At 43.3% G+C, this 12,963-nt stretch overlaps 1 long non-coding RNA gene across 1 annotated transcript; it reads left to right on the top strand.

Moving 5' to 3' along the window:
* Positions 1-476: 476 nt before the first annotated feature.
* LOC144165121 (uncharacterized) lies at positions 477-8,883 on the top strand. The gene is made up of 3 exons (XR_013321374.1): positions 477-614; positions 3,627-3,717; positions 8,741-8,883. It is a non-coding gene; the product is annotated as an uncharacterized LOC144165121 (long non-coding RNA).
* Positions 8,884-12,963: the final 4,080 nt, after the last annotated feature.

The raw sequence follows: 12,963 nt of genomic DNA, 5'->3' as shown, positions 1-12,963 counted from the left end.
GCGAATGTAGGCTTCTCCAGAAGTGGCCCGCTACTATATAGCACGTTCAAATTGGGAATCGATTATGCAGCCCTGTGCGCTGAAGTCTTATCAATGCCCTGTTCACGCCGCTGTTAAAAGATATATACACAAGAATATTTGTTTTTCGGCTTGCTAACAAGCCATAAATTTTCTAGCTCTGGAAGGGAAACGAGTAAAACAGAATACATTAAACCTTTATTTTTGAGGTGGAAAAGACCGGTGGTTTATTAAAAACTTCAGGAATGCATGTTAGAAATAAAGAGTACAAAAGCCATTGGCTCAATAAACGACGTCACAAATTTCTAAAAAAACGCTTTCTCTGTCAAACTTTGGATCAAAACCTAAAAACGGCAATAAATTGCTGACCCCGCGATTCAAAAGTCAATGCTTTATGAATCTCACATAAAGGTCAAAGCGCTTTTCTAAAAAACAAACACGATTCGAACACTAGCAAGGCCGACTATATAAGTGCTAGAAGTCGCAGCTTGTGAAGTTAGAAACTGATTCTAGCAGATACCAGTATTTGCTGCAGCAATGAGCTTTTCAAGAGCGTTGCGCCTAATGTTTGTTGCAATGGCTGCAGTATACGTTGTGTAAGTACCGTTGTTATACTTTAAGCTGAGCTGGAAAATTCGCAGTCCGGAAATGGTAAAGAGCTTAAGTTTAATATGTCTTTCGATGATTTTTGCGCTCTAGCTCGGGTTCCCCGCTATGTACTAGTTTGAGACTTTTCGGCATGAGCAAGAAGCAAGTCAAGCACGAGCCACTAAGCCCTAGAAAAGTCATAAGTGTAGCTGCAAACATAACGAGATTGTCTGAAGCCTGAATGAGAGAGTTTTTGGTGCGAGAGGCTAGATTTATGCCTGTTTTGGGCGTTACTTCTGGCTGTAAAGGAAATATAGTTCCCTTTATTTCTTTTGATTCATCATATCACTTTTCGTATTTCTTTTTGAAGTCGTTTGAGTCATCAACTCGAAAATACACGTGCATGCTCTCCCATTTACGTTGACCCTGTGGTGCTATCGCACGTTTTAAGAATGCATTTTTTTGGAACTTGACCGGCGATATATCCTTGAGTACTGCGTGTTTTTTAATTATTCTAGAGTTTTTCGGAGTACACACGTTGCCACTTCTATGTGTGCAGAAAGTCCCGCGTGTGCATGAAGTATTCTAGTGGTAGCATTTTCTGAACAGTTACATTATTCCATTAAAAATAACAATACCGTACTAAGAGCAAGGAAACAGCCACCCACTGAAGCTAAAAGCCCTACTGCGGGTAACCACCACAACCGTTTAAACAAAGATTATGTTCAAGAGATATATCTTTCTTGTGATGAAGACGTTTCCACAACAGAAAAGGACATTCACAAAACACCACCCCCAAACATTTGGGATCGCAGAGCTGGAAATACCGTGTACAACCCTTGATACACCACACTTAAGAAGTCATAATTTATTCTGAATGCTTGTTGTTCTGTTTGAATTTTTATCTACTTAGGGATCTTGGCACTATCCAAGAAACGGCAATATTTTTGTATTAACGTTTATTTTCTTCTTCCACCATGTCAGCCGAAATGTTAGCTGTTAAAGTCAGGGTCATTTGCTACTTCTCTAGCTAGCTCGCTCAAATTACGCGGGTACGCCTCATTGCCTGTGCCTAACATACTTATTAGAACACGGAGCATCGCAGGTACACCTTTTGTTTTCTACAGCCAAGAATCACCGATTGGGTACGGAGAGTGGGTTCGAGTCGCAGCATTTAAAAAGCAGGCTCCACTCATTGACCAACTTACTTATGGTTTATTTGTTTGTCTTTCCTTTTTGCGCTCTCTGTCATTTTTCATAGCATGCTTATGCCCAGCCGATAGCATGCCACATGTTTGCCATTCGGGGAATTCATTGCTTTCTAACTAGATCCGTTTCTTGTCTGGTTCGTCCTCTGTTTACCTCCTTCCTCATAAGCGAGCTACGTTGAAGAACAAATTCTATCAGTAAAGAAATAGATAAGTAGGTCTCCAAATAGATGAATACAAACTGGTACTGCTAATGGGCATTTTTGTGTGGTACCTGGTCTTTTACAGCGGCTGTATACTGCTAGGGGTCCTGGAATTTTAAATGCAGAGCATTTCTTTAACTCACGATTTCACCCGTTCTTGGCGTCTGTAGTTGTCCGCATCGCTCGCCTCGACATGCCCGGGTCAGACGTTTCGCTGTCGGCGCGATCAACATTCGATAGCGCGCCCAGGCACGTTTCAAGGACACTCTCTCTCCTTTCTCGGACTCAACGTGCGCCGAGGCTGCCAATTTTACTGCTGACGAGCGCTCTCTCGTCAGCAGTTGCCACAAGTGCAACAACATTAGCGCAACGCAAACTACTTAACGTCATGCGCCCCCGGAAATGCTCTGCATTTGATCGTGCCCCTCGCGAGGGGGATGTTCCACTGCGTCGCCATGCGAACAGTTTGCCACGCTTTAGTTTCAGTTCCGTATCTCCCCGCCGCGGCCGTGGAGAGAAGGCGGCCGGCCGCGACTCTCGCCACGTCGTCTGCGAGCGTCGTCTGCTAGCGGGGAGCGGAACGCGTTCCGCTCGGCATATCCGGTCTTTCCTCCCCCGTGTCACGTAGTCTCTCCTCAAATTTTTTTTGTTCGGCGTGGCCAAAAACTAAGATCTCAATGTTTATGCAAAATCGTTTAATTTGGTTAAGTATCCCATGCATCTCATGCCTTCAACATTCTTTTTTTTATTTCTGATAAGTAGCCACAATTCTTTTTAGTACACCCGACCCCAGGTAAAAAATACAGGTTTCTTGGAGGTAGCCCATTGGGCTTACCACATCGGTTCCTCCGGTGTTCGCACTATCCTCTATTTGAGGCTTGGTGCCGAGTTTTGTGCGGCTCATCGGGCCAACGATCACATCGTCAAAATATATTGCCACTCCATATTTTAAAGAGAACGCCTTTTTTGTCGTTGTAATAAAAAAACCACATGAAGTCAAAGTTAAAGCTTCGATGGTCATCTACATTCGCAAAGCGGAATGGGTCATAAAAGTTTTAGTTTAACAATAAACCACATTTTTGAGTTCACTGCTACTTTTTATCAAAGTTCCTAGCTCGTTTACGCTGTCAATATTGACTAATCAAACAAATTCACAGTTTTAAAATGGCTATACTTGGGCAGGATATATTATTGCGAACACTTTTTCGGAAAATGTTTCTCTTTTCTGCACAGTTTTTTTACTTAAGAATGCTCTGACTGGCAATTTTGCAACATTTTTGGGAATTATAAAAACCTGCTGTACATAATGTGCGTAAACAAAACATCGCACACACTAATCGCGTGTTCAAAAAGCACAGTTCATTAAAAAAACCTACGAGCGCTTTCATTTTTCAGTAACGGAGCGGACATGTTACAAACAGAGGCAGGAATTCGTCGAACACTAAAAAGTGAGGTTACTGCGCTCGTACCATCAACGTGTCTTGCATCTATCTTTTCTGTACTACTACAAGTCATCCCTGCGCTTAATTAATGTCACACGCTGCAAAAATGTGTAATCACAAAACTTTTTAAATTGAAGTGTTTTTTACAAGTTTTACGTTTTTTCTAGTGTTGACCACGCTGCTTATGCTGGAGAAATCTTTACGGAAAAATTTACGCCAAACTTTACGCTGGTTCGAGAGTTTATGTGTAACAAAACGGTGAGTAATTAAACGCTGGCTTGCGAAATGAAAACCTTTCACAAGCACGGGGTGATCATAGTCAGGGTGCTAGCGTGGTCACAATCAAGTGCGTTTACAGTTTAAGGATAATGTAACCAATGAAACTGCTGAATGTTTTAATGCTTCTCTGTGCATCTTGTAACCTACCTAAAAACGACGCGGGTTTTTTCAAGGAATAGAAGTTTCTAGGGGCGAACTTGTGCTCCGCTAGAACTCAAAGGATACACAGGCGATGGAGAATCACTCCCCAGATGACGTGCATAGACGAGAGTCGGCAAATCGAATTCCGCGACATTTGCCCTCTGAGAATTATCTCTGTTTTCGTTTTTTACTTTCTGGCACCTTCGAAATAAATTCAGACCAAATAAGAGCATTCTGGACAGGGTGTAACACACCTACTATTAGATAAAATAGCTTGTCTGTCATACGCAAGAAAGAGAGTGAAATAGAGGAACTGATTACCATTTGTGGAAGGGAAGGTGCGGCGCAGGCTACTTGAGGAGGTTCAGTCTTTAGCAGTATGTAATCTTTCTCTACGTGACCAGCCCGTCTCTGCATCCCGTGAACGACGGCCTGATGTATTCGTTGAGGTAAACCTGTTTGCCAAAATCTTGGGCTGCCTTGTGAGCCAGATCATTTCCTGTCCATACGAGTGTCCTGATGCCCTTACAAGGCGAACATACTTGCAACTGTCACAAGTGAACTTCGAAGATTTTGGGTGATGGCAGGGGTATTCGTACTGCTAAAGCGTTTCTGATAGCCGCCTTTAATTAAGACATAATATATTTGGTTTCCGTGTTAGCTACTGGCAGCGCATTAGCCGCTTTCTCCACCATAGATTCAGCGACGCAGACATATATCCAAATCAATCAGCACACGTCGTCTCTGTTGTTAACGTGGATGGTCAGGCAATGAGAGCTTTGATTGTACGCACCACCGCAACAGAAGCTGCAGAGGAAGTTGCGATTGCCCTGGCGGCCGCGGCCAGCAAGGACTTAATCACTATACTAACTTACTCGCAAGCACATGCCGAAGTTATCAAAGGGGGGGTGGGGGTGGCGCATCTCTACCCCAGCACTGACAATTCTGAAAACCATTGCAGAGCTACCTGACATGGAAATCGTCTGCGTTCCTGGGAATGAATCCATCAACGGTAATGAGGCGGCTCACACCGCTGCCCGCGCGTACATACACCGGGTCATTACCCGAGACGGAATGTCCTCCACTGACACCAAAACAGACCCACTTCTGTGGTATTCAGACGTCCTGGGACATTAAAGGCTTGGTAGAAGGAAATTCTCACCACCTTATCCTCGGCTAACCAAAGAAGAAGCCCCCACTCTTCCGTGATTGCAGACAAATTCTGATCCCCACAGCACCCTCCTCCATTTCAAATCTACCCAACTCAGTATCCCTCCCTTTGCAATTTCTGTACAACCCCCGGCACCCTGTACCACCAGGTATGGAAGTGGCAACAAACTTCAAACCTATCCCCAATACCCTTCCCAATTTTCGAGCAGTGGATGGCTCACCTGGTCAATCTGGACCTTGGACACCAGCTAGAACTAGTAAAAAGGGTCTGGACGGCACGTCACACCCTGGGTATCCCGGAATAAGGACGCCCTCTACTGGCCGAGTGCCCTGCCATCAGCACTTATGGTCAATAAGTGTTTATTGTCCTTCCCGTCCTCCTCCTCCGCCATAGGGGTGCGTCGTTAGAACTGTGCCTGAGGTCACCGCGTTTTCTTGCTGGTCTACGACGGCAACGGCTACCGCCAGACGGTCCCCATAGACCGCTTCTAATACATATCAGTTCCCACCAAACAGCTGGTGAAGCGCAGAAGCCCTTGCGGTACTTCTTTCTTGGTTATATTCCGGGTTTAACAATGAATGTGTGAACAACGGAGAAAAGTAGAACAATGGACGGGTAAACCAGCGCTGTCATCCAGGGAGCCTTGCTGCCATGTTGATAAGGTGAAGGGGGTATGCAGGCGCCTTCGGATGGTGCGGCCAGCCTCGTTTCACGAGAACCTGTGCAGCGGCGCTGTCATTTGCGGTTCAACACTATCTTCAAGGGCATAATGCACCCCCATCGCTCTGAAGGGCTCCGTTGAAGCGGTGATGAGTATTCCTACAGCTTGCTTGTAAGCCTTCCGGATGATGCACTGAATTTTGTTCTATTTCTACCTTCGCGAATTTCAGAAAAACTTAACTAAATGAAGTGGCCAGCAATAAAAGCAAAAACCAAGCACCATACATTTGCCTCCTTGAGGCAATCTATAGGGAAATTTCCAGTGATTCTGACGCTATAGCCCTTCAATCCGATATTGACCGTATTTTGCAGTGGTGTGAGGTCTGGCAAATGAAACTCAATATTAATAAGTGTAAAAGCATGCGCGTTTCTCGAAGTAAGACCCAAGCATTCTCTTACTCTATTAACAATATTCCTCTTGAAATGTCCTGTCCTATAAATACCTAGGCGTGCACATATCATCTACCCTGTCCTGGAAAACTCACATCAATTATGTTGTTAACAACGCCAGTCGTAGCTTATGATATCTCCGGAGAAACTTTATACAGGCTACTTCTTCATTGAAATTGCTTCTCTATAAAACATTAGTTCGTCCAAAACTGGAGTATGCGGCCACTGTGTGGGATCCGAACAAGGCGTCCCTCTGTTCTGAGTTAGAAAGCGTTCAAAATCGAGCTTCGCGTTTCATACATTCAAATTATCACCGCACATCCAGTGTTACATCTATGAAAGCGAGCCTATCTTTGCCTCTTCTTGAAAATCGCAGAAAAGTGTTTCGTTTATGCTTGTTTCATAAGATTTATCATTGTAATCCCATCATCAGAAGCAGGCTATTGTCCAGTCCATCTTACATGTCGTCCCGGATCGACCACCAGCACAAAGTTCACGTTCCATCGGGTCGCACAAACCCGTTTCAGGATTCCTTTGTTCCCAGCACTTGTGCAAGTTGGAATCGCCTTCGTCGGTCCATAGCTGAAATCGGCAATGAGATTGCTTTTCGCTCAGCCATAACCAACTTGTTTTCATAACAAGCTGTTATTTGTAATGTTTATTGTTGTTTTGCTGCTTTTGTCTGTAATATTGTGTATTTCCCCCTCCCCTCTGTAACGCCCTCGGAACCTGAGGGTAACACAAATAAATAAATAAATAAATAGCGTTTGCAATGAGTGCAGTAAGTCAGCTGGTTTGCTCAGCACTAAATCTCAATGACAAAATAGCAGCTGCATTGGCTCCATTTGCCTGAACACGAAGGCCAAGTACGCGAATGCACTCGACGCGTGATATACGTTTGCCCTGCATATAGACTCAAAATTATCGGGGAGTGTTTTTTATATCCGGTGCGGCCGTTGCTAGAAAAAGATCTTGAAATTTTGAGGAGGCCGCCGAAGCCTTTAGGGGTGATGTAGTCATTGACTGCATTGGCAGCCTGTAAGAGGGTGGCTTGTAGTTCCCGTTCAGAATAAAAGACACCAAAGTTATGATGATGTTACCTATAGATCTCGGGGTATGTGCACTATCTTGGGAAAGTATGTCAACAAGGTCCAGATAAATGCCTGGTCAGCCAACATCGAGAAGGGATTTCGTGTTCCTAAACGACTGCTTCGTAGTTGCTTCCTGCCACCGGAAAGAGGTAAAACAAAAACACCTAAGACGAAATTTGCGCGAGCTTGTTAAAGCTACCGTCAGTTTGTATCGTTTGGATTGGTTTGACGCTCTTTAACAATAGGGGTCGTTAATTTTCTCCTATAAATAAAAGTGGAGCTCTGAAGTAAGGCATGGAAAATTGTTTTCCTTGGCTGTCCTTGCTTGTGAGTCCTACACTAGCACGGCAAGCATGGTGGCGTTTGCGGTGAGGAGGCGTGAACCGCTTTTATTGCGCAGCACTTTGGAGGCCGCTACTGGGGTTCGGCGGGCGGTCGTCGTAACGGAGTGTGCGAAGAAGTAAGAAAACGGCGTACGACAGTGTTGCGAAACTCTATATGGGTGGACAGTAGTCTGAGTCCGCACGAGACGCTTGTCAGCGTAACGTTTGGCAAGAGTGTGAGGGAGAGGCAGGGAGACATGTTCATTCTTGCGTGGCTCATCCTGACTATGGGACATTTGCGCGGAAGGTGGAAACACGATTTACAACAACACGCTTGCTGGCGGCGACGCGCTGCGAGGTAATGGCACAGTAGCGTGCGCCGGCGTGCGTTCGCTGATCACATTATCGGTTCCTGTGACGCAGCTGCTATCCTCCATGAGTGAGGAAATTGCAGTTCGAGCTCACACAAATTTAGCATTAGGGTGTATAGTCATCGACAGCCTTCTTTTACCAGTCTTTGTTAACAAATATAACAAGAGCGCGTTGCGCGACACGTTGCCTTTCCTTGCACTCACTCTACAGACGAGGCTTTTTGGAGCACTCCATAAGAAGCCTTTTTTTGTGGAGGTAATTTTTGATGCTGAGATTGAATATAGAGTTCTGGACGCCGAATTCAATTGGATGTGGTCTAATTGCAATACTTGGGCAAAATGCGTAGAAGTGTTTTATCTGTAATGGTATTTGATGCTTCATTGTAGATAACATTGGTGATGAATTTGTTACTTCAACATAAGCCTGAACCTAAGCGCACTTTTTACTGTGTATTCACTTTTAGAAATCATTACGGATGCAGGTCTTTTTCCTAAATGACAAGCAGAAAGCGGGCAAGAAAATTACGTAATAGTAAATGCGCCTCTATCGCAAATAGTTGTTAGGTTTCATTATACAGAATTTAAAACAAGCCTAGACATGTTTATTGTTTATTGTTTAATACTCCTTGTTACCAAATTTCAGCTTTAAAATTTCAAATCTATTGGTGGAATCGTTTTGGAGTTATATCAGTCGGCAACTGCGGCTAAAAATATTGCACAACTGTATATCTAGCTATTCATTATTGAATTATAAAATTTATTCCATATTGAATTAAAATGTCTTCTTTTTTTCAGTGCTATCAAGAAAGTGATTGTTCAGATAACTGCACCTGCCTTATTAATCCCGGCGAAGGCCCATGGCAATGCTTTACAAAAGACTATTTATATTGGGGTTCTTCCGAAGAAAAATAAGATTCTCGTCAGTAGAAAAGGCTAATAAAAAGGCTTGTCTGATTTTGCGCGCTGTCTATGTCTATGGCTGTCTCTATCGGCGGGAGAGATTTTGTTAAGGAAGCAACAAATACTATTGGGTGTTATCAACGCGATCAAGACAATCTGAAAGAATATTATTTTAAAACTTTTTGAATATTTTCGCAGGACATATTTTTGCAAAACGTCTCAAAATTTTTTTGAACATTCGCGTGTGAACTGTATTGCCTGAAAAAACGTATACCCATTAAAAATTGAAGAACATTTATGGACTAAAAAATTACACCAACTTCCCACGTGGGAACCCTGAGGGAATGCAAAGCCGTGGACTAGTAGCTTGTTAATTGGTTGTTAGAGTAAGGACACGTGTAGCAGCGTAATAAATGTCTTCTTTATTTATCGAGTAGTGGGGAAAGATTTTGCGGCTTCTCGTTCTCGAAGCGAGGAATCCGCTTTTCGACGCTGGCGTTTTAAAGCATTGCCACGTTTCCGAACGCCATCTGTATCAGCTACTCGCCCCTGGCGTTTCAAAGCGGCTTCTCGTTCTCGAAGCGAGGAATCCGCTGTTCGACGCTGCCGTTTTCGTTCGGCGTCGCGAGCTCTCCTCTGTGCAGCCTTGTCTTCGGAGGCACGAGACGAGCCCAGTGGCGAGGAGGAGCGGCGAGGAGGAGAGCGGCGTTATCACAGCTGGTTAGGGCTCCTTGAGCGACAGTGTTGCCGGTGTCTTCTGGAGCCGGCACGAGATGAGCCGAGCGGCGAGGAGAGCGGCGTTATCACAGCTGGCGTGAAGGGGGGGACGACAAAGAGAGGTGCGGACGCCGGACGAAAAAGGGTCGACTAAGAATGCTTCGCATCTAAAAATCTGCATAAACCCAGAGAATTGTCTACCAGTAACTAGCTTTCATGTGCCGCTCATTCTGAGTGTGAGTTCAGTACTGCCAATTATGCCTATGAGTAGAAAAAGACGTTAGGTTATTTTATTCCTTTTATGTTTCTTTTCTTTCCTTTTGCCAATGGTTTAAATATATACTATTGTAGCGTTGAAGTGCCTTTACATGTCAAATGACGTTTTTGTGAAGACGCAATGCGCACTGCAAAGGTGGTCCGTTTACGCTATTTGTATACGTATATCAAACTTTCTTTGCAGACTTTTTTCTTTTAGCCTTCGGTTTTTGAGGAGATTTATAAGGATACAGATTTTTGACTTTGTCAGTTCATGTTTTTGGGATATTCATGTTCTCTGTTTTTCTGATTTTTTATTCTACAAAATCATCCCCGCCATTTATCTCCTTTTACGCTATTTATTTATTTATTCATAATACCCCTAAAGGCCCTCGTGACGGGGTATTACATAGGCGGGGTTACATGAGCAAAAGTAGAAACAATGAACTACGGAACAAAAAACAACGGGATAATATTTCAAATCAAATACAGACTAAGGTTGATGTATATATTATAACAAGTAATTGGTAATGACAGCAAAATACAGCAAGGAATCGGCAACAAATAATTCAAATACAGACATGTACACCGTGAACAACCTATGAAAATGCAAAGAAAAATAACCTTTACACTTAAACCTACAAAGAAAACAAATGAAGCATGCACTCAAACACAAATTAGAAATATACACTCACTCATCAAATGCAGAATCAAGGTAAAACATGGTACATAATGGCGTTGCACGCGCCGAAAAAGTGGGAAAAACAATTAAAAGAAACCAAGGTTAAATGTTCTCAGTAATTTCAATTAGTTGTTGAAATTTCGTGGCGTCTTCTTCTGAGTCAATGTGCGATGGTAGATTATTCAAATCGATTGTGGTAGGTGGAAAGAATGACCGGTCAAAAGCAGTTGACTTACATTTTACGCGTTTAACTTTGTAGGGATGATCGCGTGGTGGAAAAATAATGGCAGGTGGCTTGAAGAAATCGCCGTGAAGTAATACGTGGTGATAAAGTTTATGGAAAAGTGATAGTTGTGATAGCTTGCGGCGATGCAATAGTTCGGGTAGTTCTGCTCGGTGTTTTAGTTCTGTGACGCTGGAATGACGTGAATAAAATGAAAATATGAAGCAAGCTGCGCGATTTTGCAGCGATTCAATGTAATTTATGATATAAGCATGTTCGGGATCCCAAATAGCTGATGGATATTCTAATTTCGGGCGCATTAGTGTACTAAAGGCAAGTTTGCGTATGTTAGGAGGAGCCTGTTTAAGGTTGCGCTTGAGAAATCTGACAAAGCGGTTAGCAGCCGCCGGGGTAAGTTTTATGTGATTCTGCAATCATAGATCAGGCTGCAAATGAATTCCAAGATATTGTAAGCGCAAGTGCCTGCCGAGCTTCCTTCATCGTTTTCCCTCCATTTATTTGCTATCAATGCATCGTCTCCGTCTTCTTACCTCGCCCGTTCATCATCAGCACCTCATCGCCTGGGCGCGGAACGCTCGATCATCATCATCGTGTTTTGAAGTCCCTTCTCGGGTTCGGGCTGCTGCTGGCCGAATAAAGGCCCTTCTCGCCTTCAACAAAGCCTTCTCGCCGGAGCCTCTCAATATTTATAGATGGAGACAAGGTCAACAGCAGTATTATGTAACTCATAGGAGGTAGGAATCCGGGGTACCTACTTAGTAAAACACGTAGACTTTGTTTTCGAGTAGTTTATGCTCATTAGTCAGGATGAGCACTATGCAATAATAGCGTTTAGATCAGTTTACAAAGCTTTCCGCTCATTTTCAGAGGAAATTATTCAGTAAATCACACAGCTAATTCTAATTCGGGGTGAGGTACAGACTGGCGAGTCATTAATGTAGACTAGAAACAGTAGTGGACCTAGTACACTACCCAGTGGCACTCCGGAAGTTACTGGTTCGAAGGAAGAGTTACAATTGTTAGCGGATACGAACTGTGTTCTAGTAGAAAAAAAATCTTTTACCCATGCCAAAATGTTACGGTGAATGTTACCCTTTACAGTTTGGTTAGAAGCCGGTGATCAGAGACACGGTCAAAAGCTTTTATAAAGTCGAGGAAAATAGCATTAACCTGGGATCCACGGTCAAGAGCTGAATGTATGTCAGGAATGAAGCCGGTGAGCTCCGTGTGACATATGTATCCTCGGCGAAAACCATGCTGATATTTATGTGTAATGTTATGATCTTCGAGGTAGTTAATAACTTTGGTGTGTATTATACGCTCAAGAAGTTTACAAGTAGTACGTTAATTAGATGGAACGATAGTTTAATGGCGATGAGCGTTCACCAGACTTGAAGATGGGTATTCCTTTTGAGATGCACCGGTCATGTGCGATGCAACCCAACGATAACGATTGTGAAAAAGGGTGGACAGTATGAGGCAAATGTTAGCGGATATATTCGTTTGTATTATACACATTCGCATACACATTCCGAAAAAGAGGTAACAAGAACCGGTACTGCAAGCACATCATTTTTTATCTACAGAAGTACGCCCCCTCCCTTCCTATATTTGCTGTGACAACAAAAAAATTTGTAACCTGCCCAACTGAGAAAAATAATGCTGTCAGGAATGTCATCGTTTAGCCACTTTTCAGTTAATGCGACAATTGTTGGTGTGCAAGAATCAACGAGGGACACTTTAAAGATCCTCAGGTGGTTAAAAGTAAGCCGACGCCCTCCACTACGGCGCGCCTCATCGCCTACGTTGCGTCGGCGCGTTAAACCGTACAATCAATCCACAATCACGAGGGAAGACAACGGAATGCTTTTGTACTGAACGCTTCTAATGTTCGTGTCCAAAAAAACGAACACCACCAGGACTGTTTTGTTGCGATGATAAGGAATGGTCATTTGTTGAACGGGGCGTAGGGTCGGGCGCAGTCATGCAGTAGCGGAGGAGGATATGAATAAAAATGTATAATTAAAGATACGAATAAAGATACAAATAATTACAACGAATAAAGGTGTCACTTCCACGGAATGCTCATTTTTATGAAAATACAGAGTTTTGCACAATTCAAAATTCTTGCAATTTTTATTCGTATTTTAAAGATTTATTTGTGCATTTTTCGTTTATTCTTCGGTGATCAGAAGACATGTATAAAATTAATATTTCTTA

This window comes from Haemaphysalis longicornis, unplaced genomic scaffold (assembly GCF_048455015.1).
Source record: "Haemaphysalis longicornis isolate Haplotype H1 unplaced genomic scaffold, Haemaphysalis longicornis Haplotype H1 scaffold_14, whole genome shotgun sequence".
Lineage (NCBI taxonomy): Eukaryota > Metazoa > Arthropoda > Arachnida > Ixodida > Ixodidae > Haemaphysalis > Haemaphysalis longicornis.
This window is presented reverse-complemented; position numbering and strand designations above follow the sequence as displayed.